At 35.8% G+C, this 24,213-nt stretch overlaps 1 pseudogene across 1 annotated transcript; it reads left to right on the top strand.

The window, feature by feature from the left end:
• The first annotated feature begins 16,091 nt into the window (after positions 1–16,091).
• LOC309802912 (signal peptidase complex subunit 2-like) lies at positions 16,092–16,755 on the top strand (annotated as a pseudogene). The gene has a single exon. The product of its transcript is annotated as a signal peptidase complex subunit 2-like (transcript).
• The last annotated feature ends 7,458 nt before the right edge of the window (positions 16,756–24,213 follow it).

Here is a 24,213-nt window from a genome sequence, read left to right on the forward strand (position 1 = left end):
TGTTAGTTTTACTTGAGTTATTTACTTGATAGTTATTTCATTAAATATTATAAACTGTCTCATGAAATATTACATAAATTAGGATTTGGAAAAGAAATAGGGTGTTTCTATAAAATCACTGTTGAGGGACTTCCTTGGTGGTGCAGTGGTTAAGACTCCATGCTCCCAATGTCGGGGGCCCAGGTTCAATCCCTGCTCAGGGAACTAGATCCCACATGCATGCCACAACTAAGGAGACCACATGCCACAACTAAGGAACTAGCTTCCCACAACTAAGGACCCTGCTTGCTGAAACTAAGAGACCCAGTGCAACTAAATAAATAAATAAATAAATAAATAAATAAATAAATAAATAAATAAAAAGAGAGACCCCTAGTTCTCTTAAAAGCACAGTTGAAATATTTAGAAAATACTTGAAAAAGCCTTTCAAACTAGCAATGTATGCCAGGTATTTAATGGATGGACAAATTAACTAAATATATAAGAATTCTATACACAGATTATTTCATAAGTGTCTAATTTCTTGATCATTTCTAAAGAAAAAAGATGAAAATAGCAGAGGATACATTGTACATGTGTTTTCTGCAAAAACTTTGCCAGAACTTTATTACTATGTATTCATGTTAAAAGGAATTATTTGCCTATAAAAAGCTTGGTGGAAAATATGCATTTATACATTTTTAAGTTAAAATATTATATTTAAGTTAAATATACGTCTTTAAATCTGTTTATTAGCTTACCAACTTCAATGTCATCAGAATCCAAGATATTTATAAAATTGCAAAGAAATCCAGTTTGATAGAGTTGTTTCCATTATTTATTGTGTTCATCATATAAGAAACTTTTGTGATTCTGTTTTACTGATATTATTATAAACTTGTTTATTGTAATTGTGCATGTAATACTTATCTTCCTACCTACATTTATCCTATAAAAATGCAAGGGTTTTCATGTATTTTTTTGTTTGAACAAGATTTTGTATCACTCTTCTTAAGCTACATTATTGGAGAATGGATTTTTCAGCAACATGAATTAGGCGTTCATTTATGCAAATCCTCCATGTACTATCTTCATAAGTCAACCAAATAGAGTACTCAATACTAGGGCCTCATAAAAGATAGGCTAGTGTGTAGGGGATATTATAGCCTAATAAGTAAATAAATATGCAAATGGAAACAAACAATCAAACAAGAATATAAGAAAAAGGCATGACAATGTTAATACACTCCCTATTCTCCTAGTCGAGGTCCCAGTGGAAGAAACTCTAAAGGCCTGTATATCATGCAGGTCTGGATGGAAGCAGCTACGTATTTCTTTAGGACAAGAAACTTGACTACTTAAGAGCATTGATTTTTCAGGTAGTTTGCTTACTTTTCTTGTTGCAAATCAATGGTCTTAAAATGTTATGTGAACAAGCTAGATATATACTACAGAGTTTCTACTGTTTGAAGTCATGCCACAAATTCTTGTTCTTGTTCATTAACACTGGCCTCCCTCATACATCTGTCTAGACTAGTCTTCTACAACTTTCAGAAGAGAGCTCTACAAGTGCAGAGGTCTCTTTAGTATTTGCTCAAATATATTAACTTGATTAAGCTATGGAGTTTACTTATATTTAGAAAATAAAACACTCTCAGTGTAATTGCACATACTAGTGAAAAGTTTTCTTTGATTCATTCTGTATTTTAAATATAGACATGGTTATTTATTATTTAGTGTTGTTTCACTTGAAGAACCATTCCTCTTCTTAGGCACATGATCATATTTTCTCTGACCCTCTAATGACTTGTATATTATTGACTCTACCTCTTCTGCCTTCAACCTCACCTTGGCATCTTATCCTTCATGTTTAGAATTTAAATGCAGCAAGTTTTTATTAAATTTAAAAAAAATCAAGCATGCCTACATGTTCCTCATATTCTGTATCCATTTCTTTATCTGACACTCACTTCTCAATTTACCTTACCTGTATTTCCATCAATACACTAAAGAGCTATCATTAAGGTCAGAAATTACGTCTATTGCTTGAAATTTAAAGATATATTTTATTTCTCATATAACTTGACTTTATATTTTTATTCTACACATTTGATAATTCTTCCAGTTGAATCATTCTCATCTGTAATTTCCTGAGGTTTTCCCACAACTATAGCCACTATTTCTCAAACATACAGCTCTACTTTTAATCTCGGAAGTTCTAAAAATGTAGGCTTAGTTTCACTTCTGTGGATATTCTTGTCTTTAAGAAAGTCACAACTTTGTCACTGGCTACCCTTCCCAATAACTGCTATCAATACTTAGGACCCCCAAGCGCTTAGGAACTCCTTTGTCACAGGTCTCACCTCTGACTCCAATGCGACAGTACCTTGAACATCTCAAAACCATCCACAGACATCATGTCCAGTGCTGAAACTTTTATCTCCTCTGTAAGATTAATTCTTCTTCCCCAACTCAGTGAGCACCACCAAACATATCTAATTGCATAAATAAGAACCTAGGAGTCAATTCTACATTTCTCCCCACTCCACCACTCTGACCTTCCCCCAATCAATCTGTCACTAAGTCTGGCATACCATACCTCCCAGATAGCACTCAAGTAATTCTTCTTTCTGTTTTCACTGGCAAGACACTGGCCCAAGATGCTTTAAGGGAGACAAAATTTCACACTATCTAAATTTACATTTGGTAAGTTACACAAAGTCTTAGCTTCATTTTCCTCACCTATAAAAATGGAATCAATGATGAGGGTGATTTGAGGACTAGATAGACGCATGTTTAATAAATGCATAATAATGTCAGTAAAGTTTTGCTAAACTTAGCTTTTATATAGTCTTTTCTGTGAATAGCAGGAGAGAATAGCTATAAATATATGCTGAATATTCCAGATCAGTTCTCCACACAGGAGCAAGAGCAGTGCTTTTGAAATGCCAATTTCACCATGCCATCCCTTGACCAAAACTTTATCAATTCTCTTCAGTTTTTCTTAGAAGGAAGCACAAAACAATTAACACTGCCTCTGAGGCCCCTTAGTGATGTAATATCAGGATTCTCTCCAAGTTAATTTCCAGACTCTGTTTAGTTACTCTTGCTTCTTCTTGACTTAGGACCTTCCCTGACTTCACAGCCTAGGGTGGGCTCCCTATATATACATGGTTTGTCAATTATGCATATTTCCCCTTCAGAACATTGTCAGGGTTTAGAATTACATGTATATCTTCTTATTTTACTTATGTTTATTTGCATCCCTATTCTACTAAGTTTCATGAGGGAACGACTATGCTTTATAACTCATTCTTATAAAGCATAAAATGTCCAAGGTCTAACATGTTATCTGGCTTAAAAATGTTCAATTAACATTTCTGAATAGATTTATGCATTAAGAGATGGGTGAATGAACTTTAAACACACTGTAATTTTACTTCTTTTTCAGGGGGAGATCATCATGTGCATAATTCCACAGACTATTCCTCTACACAGGATGTTGTTTTGATATTCTTTTCCTTGCCCTCTAGTTTAGATAACTAGCAAGAAAAACAGAACAGAAAACTCAAACATACATTTAAAGGAAGATAATGCATTTGTGAAGGCAAAATGCTAAAAATACCCAAAGATACAAGACTTATTTTTCATATAGTTTTCATTCGCAAATATTGATAGTAGAGTGATTATTTTTCGAGCAATATCTACTGAGTGCATATTATGTCCCAGACACTCATGCTGTGACTTAGGGCTAAAATAATGATACAAAATATTATGATGGTTAAGAACAAAGTCTCGGGCTTCCCTGGTGGCGCAGTGGTTGAGAATCTGCCTACCAATGCAGGGGACACGGGTTCGAGCCCTGGTCTGGGAGGATCCCACATGCCGCGGAGCAACTGGGCCCGTGAGCCACAACTACTGAGCCTGCGAGTCTGGAGCCTGTGCTCCGCAACAAGAGAGGCCGCGATAGTGAGGGGCCCGCACACCGCGATGAAGAGTGGTCCCCACTTGCCACAACTAGGAGAAGCCCTCTCACAGAAACGAAGACCCAACACAGCAAAAATAAATTAATTAATTAATAAACTAAAAAAAAAAAAAAAAGAACAAAGTCTCTGGTACCAGCTTTTCTGTGTGAGAATCCGGGCAAATTCTGTAACCTCTATTTGTTTCCCTCTCTTTAATGATGAATAGAAGATAATAATATCACCTAACCTCCAGGGTCATTGTGAGGATTAAATGAATGTAAAGAATTTAAGACTATAATTTGTGTAAAGAACTGTGCTTGGCATAAAGGAAGTTTTATATATTATAAAACATATCACTACCATTATTTTATAGCTTTAGTACTTAGCTTACAATTAAATGGGAGAAAAAGCAAGTTAATAGACATCAATAATATACAATGATAAATGATATCACAGGAAAATACAATGTTTTATGGAGTCATAAAGTGGGATGCGCTACCTGAATTTGTGGGTGCAGAGAAAGCTTGATGCAAATGTGCGGCATCAAACAGGACCTGAAGGGTGAGACCAAGTTAGTCTGCAATGAATGTGAACAGCCCTCTGAATGGCAGCATACATAGAATTAGCATACACAGTTTTCTTGACTTGTTAGTGTGGTGAAAGCCTAAAGCCCATCTTGTCAAACCATGTGGAGACAAAAAGTTTACGCAAAAAAGGAAAGATATCTCACAGTCTGCTGAAACCTGTGACTTACAATGGGAGCAATTCTTCACCTTTCCCTTAAACATCTGTTTACTTACAAGTATATTTTGTCTCCAAGAGAATGACTCTAGCTTAGGCAGTCACTTAAACAACTCAAAGTATTTAAAAATATAAATTGTCTTTATTTTTTTTTTTGTGGTACGTGGGCCTCTCACTGTTGTGGCCTCTCCCATTGCACAGCACAGGCTCTGGATGCGCAGGCCCAGCGGCCATGGCTCACGGGCCCAGCCGCTCTGCGGCATGTGGGATCTTCCGGGACTGGGGCACGAACCCGTGTCCCCTGCATCGGCAGGCGGACTCTCAACCACTGCACCACCAGGGAAGCCCAAATTCTGTCTTTTGATAGGAATCATGATATCCTTTTTCTCCTTTTCTCTCTCCCACTTCCTTTTTCTCTGCTTCCTTTCTTTCCTTTTTTCTTTCTAAGTTTTGACATTTTTTTCTTCTTTATCATGCCTATGCTACTTTACTTCATTAAGTAAGTTTTGTTTCTTTTATTTTTTGTTTTCTCCTAGCACTGTAGGAATTCTAGATTGTTGAACCCAATCTGGGTCTTCTGATTGAAGTAATTTTTTATTCCTCATTAAAGCATACAGACACACACACACATAAGATGTTAGCTATGAAACATAAATGAACCAGAATATAAAAGTGATTTGAAGTATAAGGAAAGGAGATGAAGGAATAGAGGTCAATCCAGCTCTGCTTTAATACCAGTTCTTCAGTGTTAATACTAGGGTTCTACAATTTAAGAGAATCCACTCATGAATGGTGACATGGGTTTATTCAGAAAGTATTATTACATAAATATGTTAAAACAGAAATTCATATGTGCAGATTATCTTGAAAATATATATCTGAACTGCCTTAGTATTACTTGTGCAGTTCCATCAGAACAAGGAATTGGGGGGAATACTTTGTTGCTTTTTTTTAATGGGTAAATAAATTGTTTTAACTTTAATAGATTAGATTATAGCAATAAAAATGACTGAACTACTTCATGTGATATTACTAATCTCACAAATACAACGCTGTGATTGAAGCCATACATAAGAGTATAGTTTGTATAACTGCATCTATGTAAACTTTAAAAAGAGGTGAAAGCAAATCTATGATGTTCAAAGTTAGGAAAATACAAGGGCAATAGTAGGATTTTCCTCCAAATCTATATGGTATCAAACAAAATAAACATTGTTGAGAAGTAATACAATGTAATATTTTTTCTTAAGTACACCCTCTGTCTTATTCCCTCAGGATCTTCGCTTTCAGGTCCACTTTACTTAAAAATAATGTAAGAACAAGGAATATAACCAAAGTTAATATCCATAGCAATATATAGGAAAAGGGCATGTAAAGAAACTGGAACATTTTTGTTGCTTTTATCTAACAGATTGTTTTTGCTTTAATTAGATAATATATATTTTTTAATTGTAGATTTTGTTTGTTTTGGATCCTTGAGTACATTAAAGAAAATGTGTCTGTAACAATTTTATGAAGGCCATAGCTGTCCAAATCAAAATTCAACTTGATGTTTTAAGCCACATTCATATCTGAAACTATAAATCTCACAAATTGCTTACATAGAAATAGGTAAATGAAAGTGAAAAGTGTCAATGAGCTGGTCTGCTGAAGTGATTAATCTATTTGCCATATATACATATGTCTACTGTTCAACCAAATATTGCATGTTCATTATTATTTGATTAAATGTTTCTACAGGCCCTTAAATATTAATACAATTCTTGTATCCTGATTTGAAATAATCATCAAGATCTGTCACTATTTTCCTTTGTAGTACTGGGTTTGGAGTGACTCCAGAAGCCCTTTGTCATGTGTGTTGCTTAGAGATGTTTTATCCCTAGTGAGTGGAATGTGAGCTGACAAACTTGCCACTACACTTTGCCAGTATTGAAACTGTTGCCAAGGGATTATGAGATTTATCCAGGGCCAGAGTGCTAATCATTGACTAGTTGGCTGAAAATTATGCTGTAGATGCCTGATTCTTAACCCAATTGGCTGTGTAACATCCCTTGAGAACATTGGTGCTAAAAGATTCAGGCTGTTTCAATTTACTCTTTTAATTAAAACATAGAACTAGAGAAGAAACAAATAAAAGAGATGAGAGCAGGGCTTAAAATATCCTCTAGCTCGCCCTCAGTATTCTTTGTCACAATTCTGCTGTAAGGCTCCACCAACATATCTCTGAACAACTGCCACTTTTTCTTTTTCATTATGCAATATGCCGCATTTATGGGCTCAAAATGATACTTTACATTCCATTTCCTCAACATAGCATCATTAGAAGGAACACATAATTCCAAGCACTGACACCTAGAAAATGCAATGCATTGTATTACTTCATTATACTTCCTTGTTTAGAGTTAAAAATGTAGATTAAAGAATCCCATCATCAAATTTTACTGAGCACAAACTGTTCAGAAACTATCAAATTTAGACAGTAGTTTAATAGTAAAATAATAGAACTTCCTTTAAGAGAATGGTGTTAACATACCTTGTGAAGAGAGAAGAACTAAAAGTTTAGTGCAGTCTAATGATTCATACATGTAAAAACAGATTTTTCTCCCCCAAAGAAAAATTTACTCCAGATTAAAGGTACGAATTATAAAAATAAAATTGGGGAGAATTATTTATTTTCCATTATGCATTTATTCATAAAACACAAGCAGGCACTGTGCTAAGCTTTAAAGAAGAATGAGATGGACATGACTCTTTCGACAAGCAGCTTATATTCTACAAAGTGAGGCAGAAAACACATACTTAGTTACACAAAAAACAAGTACTGATAAGTGGTGGGTCTCAGGAAGGAAAATCCAGGACAGTAAGAATTTGCTAGTCAATTAGCTGAGTATGTGACTTGTGAAATTTGGATACAGTGCATTTTTTTCCAGTTAGTTTTTAACTATAATGAAAATAAACATGTTACTGAGTCCAAGCTTGCTCTGCTCACCACACAGCAGGCCAGTAAATCCGAGATGGGGTGTTGAGGAAGGAATATTACTTTATTTGGAAAGTCGTCAAACCGAGAAGATGGCAGACTAACATCTCAAAATAATCATCTTATCAGGGTTTGGATGCCAGCTTCTTTTATAGCACAGAGAGGGGGAGGAGATGAGGAAGCAAAAAGGCCATAAATTTGGAAATATCAGATGGAATGGTCAGCCTTGGGGAGGGGATGTGTTAATTTCTTCTTGCAACCATCCACAGATGGACAAGGTCCGGATGTTTCCCTGAACAAAGGCACTTTGGTTTAACATTCAGGCAGAGGGGCAGGGTTCCCCGAGGCAGGCCATTATGTATAGACAGTATCCTTTTAGTGAACAAAAGCAGCAGAAAACAAAGTTTAAAGTAAAAGAAACAGATCCAACGTGTAGTCAGATTTGGCTCTTCCCTGTTACAAACACATATTTAAAAGGAAAAATAATTGAATTACACATAGTGTTGATAACATAGACTCTGGAGCAAGACATACTGTATGTGAATCTCAGCTTTGTCACTTAACTGAGATACATAATCTTGGACAAAGTTATTTAACCTAACTACTATCAGTTAATCCATCTGTTAAAGAAAGGAAAACAATATTATCTTTCTTACATGTTTTTTGTAAAGATTAATTGACTTGATAACCATATGAATGTATTAAAACAGTTCAGGTTCATGTTATATATGCAAAATATGGTGATGATTATTAGGCTTACAACCATAATGATGCTAAAATACTGAGAGAGTCGAATTTAAACTTATGGTATAAGATCAATAAATGGAATTGTGGACTCCGAATTTTGCATTGTCCTGCATACGTACTTAGTTAATGTTCAATCAGGAGAGAGAAACAACACAATAATTTGAACAGGGAAGTTTAATATCATGAATTATTAATTATTAGAGTATTAGAGTACGGAGGGATTGACTATTAAGAAAGAGAACTCTAATTATAGAAAAAGCAGTCACTAACCCTAGGGCTGAGACAGAATGCCCATGGACGACTCCTGCTTCCCCTAGACCAACATCCGGGTCTTGGAGAAAGCACCCCTGTGACTCACTGAATGGCAGAGAAGTACCTGTGTTGTTCTACTTGTGGTGGAACCTGCCAGAAATCTACCTTCTGGGGTGCCAGAGAAAGCTGTTCCCTGTTGGGTGCTGTGCCTATCATGCAGTGCAGAAGCAGGGCACTGGGGAAGCCGGATGTGAGGCAGGGGTCCCAGGGACTCTGCTATAATACTGCCTGATGGTCGGGAAAAGTGGTGGGGGAGGGTGCTCGCAGCTGAGTACTCACAGGTGTGCACTGCAGGAGCTGGGAACTGGAGAATTTACAAGCACTGAAGGAGCTGAGAGACTGCTACCAGAGAGCCTGGTGAAGGCCTACGCTCTGGGAGAAGCTTCTGGATGATTAGTGCTGTTCTCCCGTGTCCCACAGGAAAGGGCAGTGAAGAGGGGAAAGTGCTTGAAGGAGTCACTTGCTATGAGTGAGCAGACCTGTGCTAGGAAGAAAAAACCCTTCTCCCTGGAATGTCTCTTCAGTCCCTTCTACTGACAGAGCTTCCTGCCACCTGGAATGGAAAAAATATATATATATTTAAAATGTCAAGTACCGGGCTTCCCTGGTGGTGCAGTGGTTGAGAGTCCGCCTTCCGATGCAGGGGACGTGGGTTTGTGCCCCGGTCCGGGGGGATCCCACATGCCGCGGAGTGGCTGGGCCCCTGAGCCATGGCCGCTGGGCCTGCATGTCCGGAGCCTGTGCTCCGCAGCGGGAGGGGCCGCAGCGGTGAGGGGTCCGTGTACCGCAAAAAAAAAAAAAAAAAAAAAAAGTCAAGTACCATTTTCACAGAGCAATCTGACAGGGTGAATTTGGAGCTGAAAGGCGATAAATCAATAACTGGCACAATACACCAAAAAATTCAATATGAAAACATAATTTTATTCCTTATGCTAACTTACTGGATATGATTCATTCTAGTGTGGGGTCTAGAAATACTTATGAATTGGAAAATTCACAAATACCATTTGCATTTATAATATTTAAGACAAATATTGGCAACCAATCCTTAAAAAAATAGGGTACCCTTGAGTTAAGCATCTGCAGTATTGACCAGAGTGACACCAGATTTTAAAACTTTTATGGAGGTGTTTTACTATTTTAACATAAAACCAATCCCATCTTGTATTAGTTTTTATCTTACTTCACCTATCAGCATAGGTGAAGCATACTGGTGAAGCATACAAAAAGCAAAGAGACTATAAAGTAAATATATGCAATATTATAAAATTATATAACATGTAAAACAAATATTTTAATAAGTGAGATAGTCTATTTTTTTTTGATATTGCAAACATATTTGATCTAGTTCTGTAATTGCATGTGTGTGTGTTGTAATACATATTGCATATAATTATACAATATGTATTATTAATTCCGCATTAACCCCCTGACTTCATCACCTTCCATTCTCCCCCTTGCTCACATGGAGTTGTTCTTCTTAAGTACCTCAAGTATCTCCATTGTGTCTGTTATATAAAGAGGTAAAAAATAAAAGGAAGGGAGTACAAACTACAATCCTAAAGAGAGATTGAGAAAACACACTTTGAAGGGAATAGTCCTTTTTTTTTTTTTTCCATTAGTCAGGGTAGTATCAGACAAACAGAACTGTTCTTGTTCTAAGTAACTCAGATTTCCCCATAAATAGTTTCTATATTACTGCCAGAGTCAAATATCTTCAAAATCAATGTGATTTTGTCACATCTTACTTAAAATTGCCCAAATAATAAAGTCAAACACAATAATAGCATGCAATGTCAGTTCTCCAATAACTGGACCCATCCTAAACTAATACCCAGAGAACCATGCCAATTTCTCACCTATCACATAACCTGTATTCCAAACACACCCAACTTATGATTTCAATAAAACACACCCTGTTCTTTAACTACTCTCTATCTTTTTCCCCCTTCTGCTTCCTCTGTCTTGAATTTATTTCCTGTTTTATCTATTAGCTATATCTTATTATTTTCAAGTACAAGCTTATTCATCACTTTTGTGTGTTCCTTTGCACATGGCTAACAATCTACTTTAAGTCATTAAATGAAAAGAAACTAATGAGTTGAAATACCGATGTTCACTTCTAAATCTCAAGTTCATGGAGAGGATGGGTTGGTGTCTTATTTAATCTCCCTTTTAGGTACATTGTAGAGTATTTGGCACATAGTTGATGTGTAACAAATATTGGTTAAGTGAAAAATAATGAATAAATGAAAGATGGAAGATTGTTATAGAAGTTCATATGGGCTAGGTTTGCATTAAGATAATCAAGGAGAATTTTTGCTGAGTTGTGTGAACCAAATCATGAAGGTGAAGGATAATTCAAGTAAAAGAAACAGGTTATGCCAAATTGTCAAACAAAGAAAAAAGTGACGTGATATCAGAAAACATTAAGCTCACTTGTATTTTTTTGCAATATTAGTGCTAAGGACAAGTTAGAGATTAAAAAAAAAAATACAGAGCCTGCAACTAAAGCCAGAAAGAGCACAAAGATACTCAGAAGAACAAAAACTTAAATATAAGCCCCAATTAGATATAAATTTATTTTCCAAGAAATCAGATAAAAAAGGAAAAAACCTTTAAAATTCTTTTGAGGAGACAGTAAAAAAATAAATGTTAGAATCATCTGCTCTTATTTCACTAAATTGCTAGAATAAAGCAATGATATACAGCATAGTAAAGTTTTAGAATGAGTATTCTAACGGTAAGTCTAAGTTAAATGGTTTAAAAAAAATAAAGCAATGACATTATCTCATTGTAATTTCTATTCGATCTCCAAAACACCATAGTACAAAATATGGTTTATTTTTGTGTTTTTGTGAAATATGAAATACTTGTTTTTTCAGGCTAAATTAAAATATCCATGGAATCTTTTCTTAAAAATATATAAATTATACTTATATTTCTCTTTACCTATATAGCATAGAAAGTTGTGAATCTTCTTAATAAAAATACAGTACTTTCTATATATCTTTACCATACGTAAAAAGATAAAAATAACTTTTGGTGACTGTTTCTCTCATCTAATAACCATCATCTTCCTAGGAACAAGGATTGTGTCTTATATATCTTGGCATTTTCAATGTTTGCTTCAGTGACTTGCACACTGAATTCACTCATACAAAAAAGAAGAAATAACAATAAGTAGCATTTATTATTTATTTTGTTCTACACGATATACATTACATGAATTACCACTTATAATTTTAGCAACAGCTGGTGTTATGAGTACTACTACCTTCTCTCTTTTACAGAAAAATCTGAAGTTGAACAATGAATGGCTAAAGAAAGAAAACTCGTCTAATGTCATATCACTGTTAAGTAGCTAACCCAGAATCTGAATCCAGACAGGCTAGCTCCCAAGTCTGATTCTGTAAATACCACAGGATATTCTTTTTCTAGAAGTGGAAAAAAGGCAGGTAATTAAAATCACAATTACTTGTGTTTTATAATTTTGGGCCTGTATTTATTTATTTTATATAGGTTTTATATATCTTGGTCCTGATGATAAAATCAGTACATGTCACTCAAATTTGATTTCAAATTGTTTCAGCATTTATTTAGCAATAACTAAATTCAAGTTTATGTTTCATGTAATCTATCTATATGCAGTACCTGTTGGGGAACAATTCTTCCTGGGTCTCTTATGTTTTGTATATTTGTAAGCAAAGAACTGACTGTCTTTTCTTCCAGATTTCTTTTGTAAAGGACATTTTTATAGCAAACAGGATTGAAAATAGAGATATTGTCACCCTCTAAATCAAAGGGCAGGCATACTAGTTCCCCATTAGAAGAGATTTGAAATCTCTAAACTCAACATTCCTTTCCTACAATACAATCCACCCCACCTGTGCAGTTATCCTCTGACTCTTTGGGTCTCCCTGTAGGAATTGGAACTCAGAAATCTAACACAAATAAAACTGATTCTCTGGCTACTGCTATTGCTTTAGCAATAAACTGCCCATCTTAGATTAAGGAATCTCATGTCATCTCCCAGCATACATAAAACCAAGGCAAGTTAATTAATTAGCTTGTAAATATTATAAAATCATAGATGATTTAAAGTTCCTAACATATATTATGTGTTTTTCTTACTACATATTATTAAAATACTTGTTTATAGGAAAGAAAATTTGCTTATTTATCTAATATTTTAAAATATTTTAAAGACCCAAGATTTGAATGACTGGAAGAGTCCATGAAAATTCATCAGACAAAGATGTATGTGGATTTTTCAAATAGTTCAAATGCTTAAATATTTAATCTATTGCTGTTAATCTTTAATATATATTTGGCTGGTATGGAAAATTTTTAAAACACTAGACCAGCTTTTCACAACAGGGGCCAATTTGTCTCCAAGGGAATATTTGGCAATATCTGGAGACATCTTTGGTATACATTGCTTGAATTATATATATACGTTCATTGCTTCTCGAAATTGGGAGTGGTGGGGGATCCAATAATAGCATCCACTAATGCTACTGGCATTTAGTGGATAGAGACCAGGGATGCAGTTAGACATCCTAGAGTACACAGGACAGCCTCCCCTAATAAAGAGGACCAATTTACTTGGTCCCAAATGTCAATTATGTTAATGTTTAGAACATATCTATATCTATATTTATATCTATCTATCTATATATACATCTGAAATTGAGATATATAGTTCCATTCTTTCAATGATAAGAATTAACCTGCATACAAAATTACAAAAATAGGGCCTCCCTGGTGGCGCAGTGGTTGGGAGTCCGCCTGCCGATGCAGGGGATACGGGTTCGTGCCCCGGTCTGGGAGGATCCCATATGCCGCGGAGCGGCTGGGCCCGTGAGCCATGGCCGCTGGGCCTGCGCATCCGGAGCCTGTGCTCCGCAACGGGAGAGGCCACAACAGTGAGAGGCCCGCATACCGCAAAAAAAAGAAAAAAAAAATTACAAAAATATAAATCTCTATATCTATCATGTGTCTATATAACAGTTATTCGTGAAAATCAAACCATAACATAAACAAGAGCAAATAATCAGCAGAAAACCAAAGTCTCAATTTTTTAAAAGTTTTTAGAATGTACTTATATATAAATATATCAGAGAAGTACAAACAAACCTTATTTTTTAAATCATTGATAATAATGTATAGCCAGTAATGTATATACAGAAAAAAAAATTATCATGTATGTGGATTGAGGTGAATGGGTACGATCATTAAAAAAAATATATCCTGGACTTCCCTGGTGGCACAGTTGGGAGTCTGCCTACCGATGCAGGGGACACGGGTTCATGCCCCGGTCTGGGAAGATCCCACATGCTGCAGAGCGGCTGGGCCTGTGACCCATGGCCACTGGGCCTGCACGTCCGGAGCCTGTGCTCCACAGCGGGAGAGGCCACGACAGTGAGAGGCCTGCGTACAGCAAAAATAAATAAATAAATAAATAAATAAATAATTTTTAAAAATCCTGTATTTGGTTCTGTAAGCCTATCCTGTTGCTATAGCAACAGCTGTCCTATATATCCATTTGGTATTATAGCAGTCTGTCAAGGAAATTCTGACATGCAATAATTTGTATACATTAATTTTCAAAATTGTAAGAATGTGTTTGAATATTATCTGCTTGTTAGAACAACCCTTAAACATCTATGACTTTACAAATTATACTTATAAAATTATAGGTGTGATCACCTTGTATGTGTGCATATATATATATGGGTGTGTATATATGCATATACAAACATATACATATATATAATCATATATACACTCATGTATAACCAGCCAACATAAACTGAACTTCTACGTCATAGTATCAAATGAAATTTGTCAGAATTTATCTAATTGGTATAGTATTATCTGATTCACAAATATGGACTAAAAGTGTCATCCTTCACATCATCCAGTGTTAGTAGGATCCATCTATATAGAAATTACAAATTTTATTTTTCAGGAGAAAGTTAATGTTGTTTCAAAGACACTAAAAGCAATAAAAAAAGACAACAGGTAATTTTACTACTTGGTTGGATAGTAACTGAATTTGATAGAACAGTGGGATAATACAAATATTTGTAAATAAATTGAGTATAGCTTTGTAAATTGAACTGACACTTATGAGATTCCAAAGAAGAAAAATGAATTAATTACTATATTCACAATTTAGGAATACCATTCATACTTAACTCATTTAGACAAAAATTTCATCCTGAATGAGAATTTTAGCCTTCCTTTTACTCAGTCTATTAATTGTTGAATATATTTTAAATAGCAACATCTTCTTGTCTACTGAAATACTTATTTAAAATAATTTATTTTCAAAATTATGAGTAGTTTAAATAGATACATATATATCTACATTCTTTTCAGTTGTTATTTTAAAATTCAGCTCAAAGAATTTTCTACCATGAGAATATATTTGTGTGCCTGTGTGGTTGTGCAGGTTCAGTTGTATAAAATGTAGTCAAAGAATCAACTGAAAGAAATAATGAGAAAGAGACAAGATGGTGGCAGAGATAGTAGTGGGGCTGACAGTGGCCCTGAACACAAGTCCCACTAAAACTGAGTTCCTCTGCTGAGTTTATGATTAACTTTTCTTTCCAAAATGTTATTCCTTTTCTTGTCCAACACTTATTCTCCTCAAGATTGAGAAATATCAAATAAAACTGGGGATTGAAACCGAGCAGGACACTGTTGGCCCCTCCAAAGTACAAAAGCCTTTCTGTGTCCCCCCATTTCTTTTCTTTTCTTTTCTTTTTTTTTTTGGCTGTGCAGTACAACATGTGGGATCTTAGTTCCTCAAACAGGGATCGAACCCGTGCCCCCAGCATTGGGAACACGGAGTCTTAACCACTGGACAGTCAGGGAAGTCCCCCCCCCAACTTCCTGTTTATAGGGAAAATGTTTCAGCCTCCTAGACCTTTTCTGAGTTCCAAAGGGCAGATTCAAACAGTTACTAATTAGGGGAGTAAGGCAATGCAGAAAGAAACAATAGTGTAGGGTGGGGCCTCATCCTGGATCCTCCTCAGGAGATGTGCATAACAATTTGGTACATGTCTCTAAGTTCTTCTACAGGAACTAAGGCCCCCACCCAGGTGGAGGATGGTAACTTTAGGCTGAGCACAGCCTGTGGACCCCAGACTGGTTGGAACTAGAAGGCAGATGACTGAGATTCCTGGAACACCACCGTGTTACCTCACCACCAACCAATCAGGAAGGCCACACACTCTGCAGACCTCCCCCCAAATTTTGTCTATAAAATCTCTTCCCCCAAAACTATTAGGGAGATTAGGTCTTTAGAGCATGAGCCACCTTATTCTCCTTGCTTGGCCCTGCAATAAACCTTTCTCCCCTTCAAACTCCAATGTTTTGGTTTATTGGGTCCCACTGTGTGTCAGGCACACGAACTGGGATTCGACAACAGCCCCAGCTATGGGACAGGCAGTAGCCATAGTGGCTTGTTGGACAAGTGGAAGATTGATGATAAGCCTGTAAAAACTGACAAATGGGATGTGTCAGCTGTGAAAAATTCTTTGAATGATTCTACCAAAATGTACAGGTACGTGGAGAATTTTGGCCTGATGGTTGCCTCACCATCTGTACCATTTCTTGTTTCTTTGACACAGTGGCTTTGATTTGGACCCAGAATCCAAGCCTGTTCTGGCTTGGTGCATCATATCCTATTTTGTGATGATGCAGATCTTGACCATTTATACCTCATATAAGGAGAAGAGCATCTTTCTTGTGGCCCCAGGAAAGATTCTACAGGGATGTATCCTGATGATATTTGGTACATTCTCAAAAGGTTTGGTGATAAATACACTCTAAAGCTGACCTTCATCAGTGAAAGAAAAAAGCAGCAATGGGAAGCCGAGTTCACCAAGTTCATTGTTAAGATTTTGACCACAGCAGAACACTGTTATGGATGCATACAAGCCTGAAATATCCAGGCTCAATGTCAGTCTCACCAAAGAGAAAAAAAATAGCCAATTCTATAACCAACCATCTTTCTGCTGAATCATGATGAATTAAGGGGTATGGGAGAAAGAAACAGAACTTAAAATGGATAAAGTAAGAAATGTTAAAAAAAAAAGTCCCTAATTTGTCCTGAAAATTTAGTCTATTCTGGATAAATAGGACTTTCTAGGTCAGATATGAGAAGTTGTAGCTCTAATATCTAGCTATAGTTTCATTAGTTTGCTGATTGTGTTGTTTTGATTTGCTTCTCTGGAAAAGCATTTTTGCTAAAAATGGTACAGACTCCTTCCTTCATATAAAGCAGTACTTTATATGGTATAGCTTTGTGTCATGCAGTATTTGAGGACTCAGTTTTGAAAACTGTTAACCTATTGCTGACTTTATTGTGTTAATTCCTGCTTCAATGGCTGTTTCCCTTAATTCGGGTTACAACTTCTTTGTATGTCAGCTTTCCTTCATACACTATTTTTGTGGGTGTGTATATATCTGACTTGGGGATAATTGGAAAAAAACACAGGATTTTAATTTAAAAGAAATTTTCTGCCTGTTACATTTTGTGCTTTTAACCAATTAAAGAAGCTAATGGTATTTTTTTATTTTATCTTGCCTAGGTTGTCCACTAATATATCTCTGTTGATTTGTGTGTGCCCTTTAACTGCCATTTTCTAAAATTTTTTCAATAAAAGGAAAGATGTGAAAAAATATAATGAGAGAAAAGTCAAGAATTATGAATTAAAATAGTATTTAAATAGAGTATTTAAATCTACAGAACAAAGATGTTCTACCTAGTTGTTATATTTAAAGAAAAAAGACATCTTTTATTTTAATTGAGATGTAATTGGTATATAACATCATATTAGTTTCAGGTGTGCAACATAATGATTTAATGTTTGTATATATTGCAAAATAATCACCACAATAAGTCTTGTTAACATCCATCACCACACATAGTTACAATTCTTTTTTATAATGAGAATTTTTAAGATCTACTCTCTTAGCAAGTTTTATACATACAATGCAGCATTATTAACTACAGTCAACGTGCTATGCATGATATGCAACGTGCTATCTCCATGACTTACTTCATAACTAAAGAATCAGATTTCTATGCCAGAAAACATGAACAAGTGAAAACTGAGAATTTTAAAATAACAGAATTTTCAAAGTAATAAGAAACTTGAGATATCATTTAATTATTCAATCTTGGATTTTAGAAATAATGCTCAGAAAGTCAGAGTAACTTGGTAAACTTCACACAGGTAGTTAATGAAAAAGATAGAATCCACTTGTTCCAATATCATTATGTCTTAATATATTTTAAGACAACTCTGCCCCACACAGCCATACATACACCTCCTCCAAGGGCTCTTGGTGTCCTCCCTTCCATATTGACATAATTATCTAAAAGTATCAGGCAATAGCAAAGTTGCTTGATGCCACTCCCTTTTTCTTCACACCACGTAATGTTTGATAACCATCCAGATACTCTGAAAGGTTAGCTTTATCTTCTATCTTTCTTGGGGAATCTTCAGCACCAGCCTTCTCTACATGGGTGCTCAGATCTGTATTGCTCTATGCAAGTAGTTACTCTGCATCCAAAATATACAGCTCAAACTTTTCAGAGGCATGAAAGAATTTAATGCTGTGTTAGATTGTGTCCTGGTGAAATCTGAGTTTTCTACTAAAGAGTAAAAATATTAAAAGTAATCAATGAGTCAAATATGAAAGTCTATTTGACATTATTAAATATTTCCTGGAAAATCTCACTATATCTTCTGGGTTCTTTTATTTTTCCATGATCAAAATTATTTCTCATCTATTTCAGGTGGTCACATGCACCCAGCAAGTAGAAAAACACACTCATTGCTGAACTCACTTCTTTCAATGGATGTTCTGCTTTTCCAATGTATTAGGCTACCTCCCAGTTAAACGTTGTAATTATACATTTAAATCATTCCCAACTCATGAGAAGTAGCAGTGCATTACCCTCATTTAAAGCCTTTTCTTTTAAGGTGCTGCAGACAATTCAAAACTATGCTTGACAAGCAATCCGGAATAAAACTTTCTTTTTACTTTATTAATGTACCAGTTAGGGAGAATCTTGACTGCTGACAGAATTTCAGAGATTCTCCATGACGATCTTCAGAGAAGCTACTGGCCATGCTACCATAAGTGTCCACAGTGCCTGATGTTGATTTTTTTGATGGTTCTTTTGAAACCGAGCAAAATCCTGTGGGGTTCCTGGGCATGGAAGTCTTTCTGTCCCCCATTTCTTGTAGGGAACAGACCTCCAGCCTCCATGACCTTCCCAGAGTTCCAAAGGGCAGATTCAGACAGTTGCTAATCTGGGAAGGGAAGGGATGCTGACAAGGGAGGGGCAGCCAAGAAACAATGGTGCAGCCTTGGGAAAGGGTCCTGGTCCCACCTCAAGGAATACACATAACAATTCCTTTAAACTCTTTAAGATGTTAGCATTCTTCATACTGGGGAAAGATCACCTGAGGCTACATTAAAGTTACCAGAGAAGCTCATCAAGATTACCTGAGACCAGACTAAAGGAGTGGAGGCCCTGCACACCCTAATTTTATCAGCAACCCCACCCTTGAACCATTGCTATAAAACTCTTCATCAAATTCTCCCAGGTGGGGACACATATTTTCGAGGTCAGGAGCCCGCCTGCGTCCCCCTTTGCCTGGCAAAGCAACAAAGCTATTCTTTTCTACCTCACCCAAAACTCTGTCTTGAAATTCGATTAACCATTGGTGTATAGAGGGTGCACTTTTGGCATCACTTTCTCACAGCTGTACTGGTCTTCTGAGGAAATTTAATGCCTTTTGTGGAATATATAGTTGTTTCCAAAAAAACCGAACCTTGAGTTATGTCATATCTGAATTTGCCAGTATTTTTGAAAATATGCATTTTAATTTTCAGTTATGTTATTTATATATTTCTATCTATATAAATTTAAAACAAAAAATTTTAAAGGTGTTAGAGTTGACAGCTTTATCAATATTTCCTTTTCCAGAATATCTCAGGTATCTGTTCCTCAGTCTTACATAATTTTAAAAAGTTGTATATATATTAGAACTTTACTCATTAATACAGCCTTCTAAACTTACAATTTTTAAAATTTTTATTACCCAGCATTCATCTTTTAATTGTTCAGTTCTATCAAAAATTGTATTAAATTTAGCTCAAAAGAAAAAATATGCAGGGATATCATATGTTAGGCCACAGCAGTGTAAAACATTGGTTTAGCCCATGCATTTTTTAACCTTTATGCAAATAATTACAAATAACTATTTTACTGAACTATATCTGCTGCAGTGGAGCAAGTAAAACAATATACTTTAAAATCTGATAGGTTGGTAAAGAAATAAGCATTCCAATTGCATGGTCAAATATGATAGAACACATAAAAATCGCATTGGTCATAACATTTAAAGGCATATAGAGAAACATATTCCTCTATGATTTTGTTTAAATAGAATTTTTAAAACAATAGGTAGTATAATAATTGGGTATAGTAAATGCTATTCCCTACACTGTAAATTTATTCACATGATGAGTGCTTCATAATCTGTAAACAGTGATGGAGAGGGTATGCAGATGGAGATGGCTCCTAGGGTAGCACACGTGAGCATTTGGGCTCTGCACCATTAGGTGCTGATTGAAACACAGAGTATGTTACTCATAATGTCTGAGTCTAGTTCATTACCTGTAAAAATGGGGATGTGATAGCTAAATTGCAGGATTGTTTTGAAAAATAAATTCAGTAATGTGCTTCTCATAGCACAGGGGCTGCACAAATGTTGACTTGTCTATCATAATGACCAAGTACTATTTTAGGAACCAATACTCTCTGTATACCTATGGATAATGCCATATTTTAAGTTTTGCAACATGATTGTTAGGGCCTCACCTCTTCTTTAGATGGAATATGTTGTAAAGATGTTTTGATTTCCCCCATCCCAATTTTAGTCACTTGTTTTGTCTTCTTTTCCCCACCTTACTATTACTATTTAAATAATAGCTTTTTGTTTTAAAAATAGTCAACATGTAAGGAATAAAAAAAAATTATCAAATATCCATTTGTTTAAATATATAACATGATTTTGACTAAATTGACTTTTAAAGTTATCCTGAAATATGAAGTTGCTAAATTAATTGTGCTGTAAATAAAGTACAAAGCACCCAATCTAATATGAATATAATCAATTCCATTCATTTATTAAAATTTTCCACATTTAATCATAGTTGACTCAAGGGAATAATGATCTTGACCTCTGAATTCCTTTAAATGGATCCTCTAGATACTATTTTCATTAAGAAAAAAACATGCAGAGGAATGATATGCCCATATAAAAATTACGTCCTGAAAGTATAGGCCCTAGAGCAATCCCTCAAGAAAAATCAAGGTTAGGAAGAACAAAGTCTGAAGTTCTTACAAAATCAAGCTTTCTATTTTTATGCATAAGGGAAGATAGTTCAAAACTTAATGCCATCTAGAGATGTTTGTATCCATGAAAATCATTTTACTCCTCATCTTATTCTCCCTTTTAAATGTTCACACTTGCATGCTCTCTCTCACTCTCTCTCCTCGCCTTTAAGCCTTTCAGTTTGAAAACAAACACCTCTCCTTCTCTTTGGAAAGTCACCCCATATATGTAAGAGAAAGTGTTGCTTTGGGATCCCTTCCAAAATTCTCATTCTCACCTAATATCAGAGGTCTTAGGAGGCATTTGCATTTGCAAAGATGTAAAGGCTCAAGGTGGGTTATGAATACTAATCAATGAAGTTGAACTAAATTCTATTCCAAAGCTTCCTTAATGGAGAGGGGCATGTCAGTGGGCTTATTTATGTTATCAAATCCAAATTCATGTGCTTAGCTCACAGTGAGGCCAAATAAACTGAAATGTCAGAGTTTGGAGCAGAGAAAGGTTATTGCAAGGATCAAGCAAGGAGAACAGGCGGCTGGCTCCTGCTCAAAAGACAAGGACTTCCCTATGGCTTTCAGGCAAAGGTTTTCAAAGACAGTGTAAGGGAAGAGGGTCATAGGATGTGTGATCAATTCATGGATCTTCTTCTGATTGGATGGTGGTGAGGTAACAGGGTGTTGTCCCCAGAATCTCAATCTTCTGGTTCCAACCAGTCTGAGGTCTAGTGCCTGTGGTCAGCATGTAGTCACTATCTCAAAAATATGCATCATATTGTATCTACATCCTTTCAGAAGGAACTAGGAGTCCTGTAACTCTACTGTCCTAATCTTTAACTGCTTGAGCTTGCTCTTTAGAACTCAAGAAGGCTTAAGAGACTGAAGCCTTCTTCCTACAAAGGAAAGGACAAAGAAAGCCTTTTATTCCTGAGAGGGCCCTTCAGGGTCCTCCTGGGTTTTAAATCCACACCCCCCCCCCTTTTCTCTGATAGTCCTCAATCTGGAGGGGAATAGGTGTTGGACAAGAAAGGGAATAACATTTTGGATAGAGAGGTTAATTATAAATTCAGCAGGGGAACTCAGTTTCACTTACATGGCAGTCTATAAAGTAAGCACCACTGTCTAAAACATTATTTTCTCTCTGTGGCAACAACCTAATATAATAGTATATTGAGAAAGAATAGTCCCTCTGTTAGAGAGGATTTGGCCCTGTCCTCTAAGCACAATGATATCCCACTATTGTGCTGAAGAACATGTATCTTTTCTGCTCTGCCTGTGGTCTGTGCCACGAAAAAAACCGCAATAATTGCTGTCCTCTTAACTTTCCTGAGGAAAGAGTAGAGGCTCAGATTCCAGGTTTTCCTTTGAGATGGAGCCTTTTAGGAGATGCTATTTCTTTCCTCAACAACAGTCTTGTTTTTGGCATAATGGCAGAAACAGGCAAAGAAGGCTCAGAATCATTTGTATGTAACCTTTTTGAAATTACACACTCTGATTTCTAAAACCAATGTGTACAAAGACCCAGTCTAAGTCTTCTCTCATCTAATCAACCCTGAAGTAAACCTAGTTTCTAGTTTATCTAAAAGTACATAAGAAGATAAAATACAACATTAATCATATTATTTTACCAAATTTAGAAGTTATATGTCTAACAGGTTTTGCAGCAATCTAAAACATTTACCAAAAAGGAAACAAATTAGTACCCTCTTAAAATTATGATTCACTTTCTTTCAACTTAGCACTGATCAATGCTATTCACTTCTTTCTTATTCTCTATTTGTTTATTCCCCATACTTTGTGTGACATTTCAGGCCAAGCATGTCTGAAATATAACGGATCTATGTGGCAACACGTTTGAATTTTCAAAACTAAAACTCTGTAAATATAAATATTTATTATCATATTCATAAAAATATACATGTAAATGTTACTTTTCACTGCCTTATACAGAATGATATTCAGATACAGTTACAGGAAGTAATACAATATTCATGCTCAATAACAATGAAACACAGAATCTAGAGCATGTTTCTCAAGGGGGACAGTACTTCCCACAAAGATGCATTTTGGAAATGCATGGAGGTATTTTCAGTTGTCATAAGGATTGTGTAAATATTATAGTCAGGGGCTACTGATGTTCCATGATTAAAAAAAAATATGGGTTGGAGTAATACAATGAAGAGTTCTGTGTCCTCCCTAAATTTTGCAAGTCCCATAGAGAATCATGAAATCAAATATGGTTGTATTAGTATAATTGTATCATCTGACTGCATTTTACACAAAAAGATAACACAACACATTTTGCATTGTTTTGGTATATACTGATTATTTTCCCAAGAATACAATAATACATAAATTCAGGCAAGTCCGGCTTTCTCTGGAATTTTGACCAAAGTTATTCATCTTTTCAGAAAATAGTATGAATCATGGGGACATACTTTTTGAAGTACAATATTTGGTAGTTGATAAGCATAGCTGCATTAACTGGCATTTATAGCTTTAGCATTCAAAGATTATACACACACACACTTAGCCCTTATATTAAAATCTCAAATATAGGGCTTCCCTGGTGGCGCAGTGGTTGAGAGTCCGCCTGCCCATGCAGGGGACACGGGTTCATGCCCCGGTCTGGGAAGATCCCACATGCCGCGGAGCAGCTGCGCCCATGAGCCATGGCCACTGAGCCTTCGCGTCTGGAGCCTGTGCTCCGCAACGGGAGAAGCCACAACAGTGAGAGGCCCGCGTACCGCAAAAAAAAAAAAAAAAAAAAAAGTCAAATATAAAGAAAAGTCTAATCCGTTGAGTATTTTCTTACTCCTAGTAAGCGCGATGGAGAATTTTGTGACTACTTCATTATGTATACTTATCTATATAAATCACTGTTTTTAGATAATTGTAAGGGACTTTCCTTCTTTCTTACCTTTACTCTCCTTTCCTTTCCCTCTGCCCTTCCCCGGTGACAAATCTCATGAAAACTCACTCAAACTTCTAAAAAACTCAAAACCTTGCAAAAAGCTGAGACCCATTCTTGGTCATAGGAAGAATGGAACATTGGATACTAA

The sequence above is a fragment of the Mesoplodon mirus genome (genome assembly GCF_964341445.2).
Source record: "Mesoplodon mirus genome assembly, chromosome: 4".
Lineage (NCBI taxonomy): Eukaryota > Metazoa > Chordata > Mammalia > Artiodactyla > Ziphiidae > Mesoplodon > Mesoplodon mirus.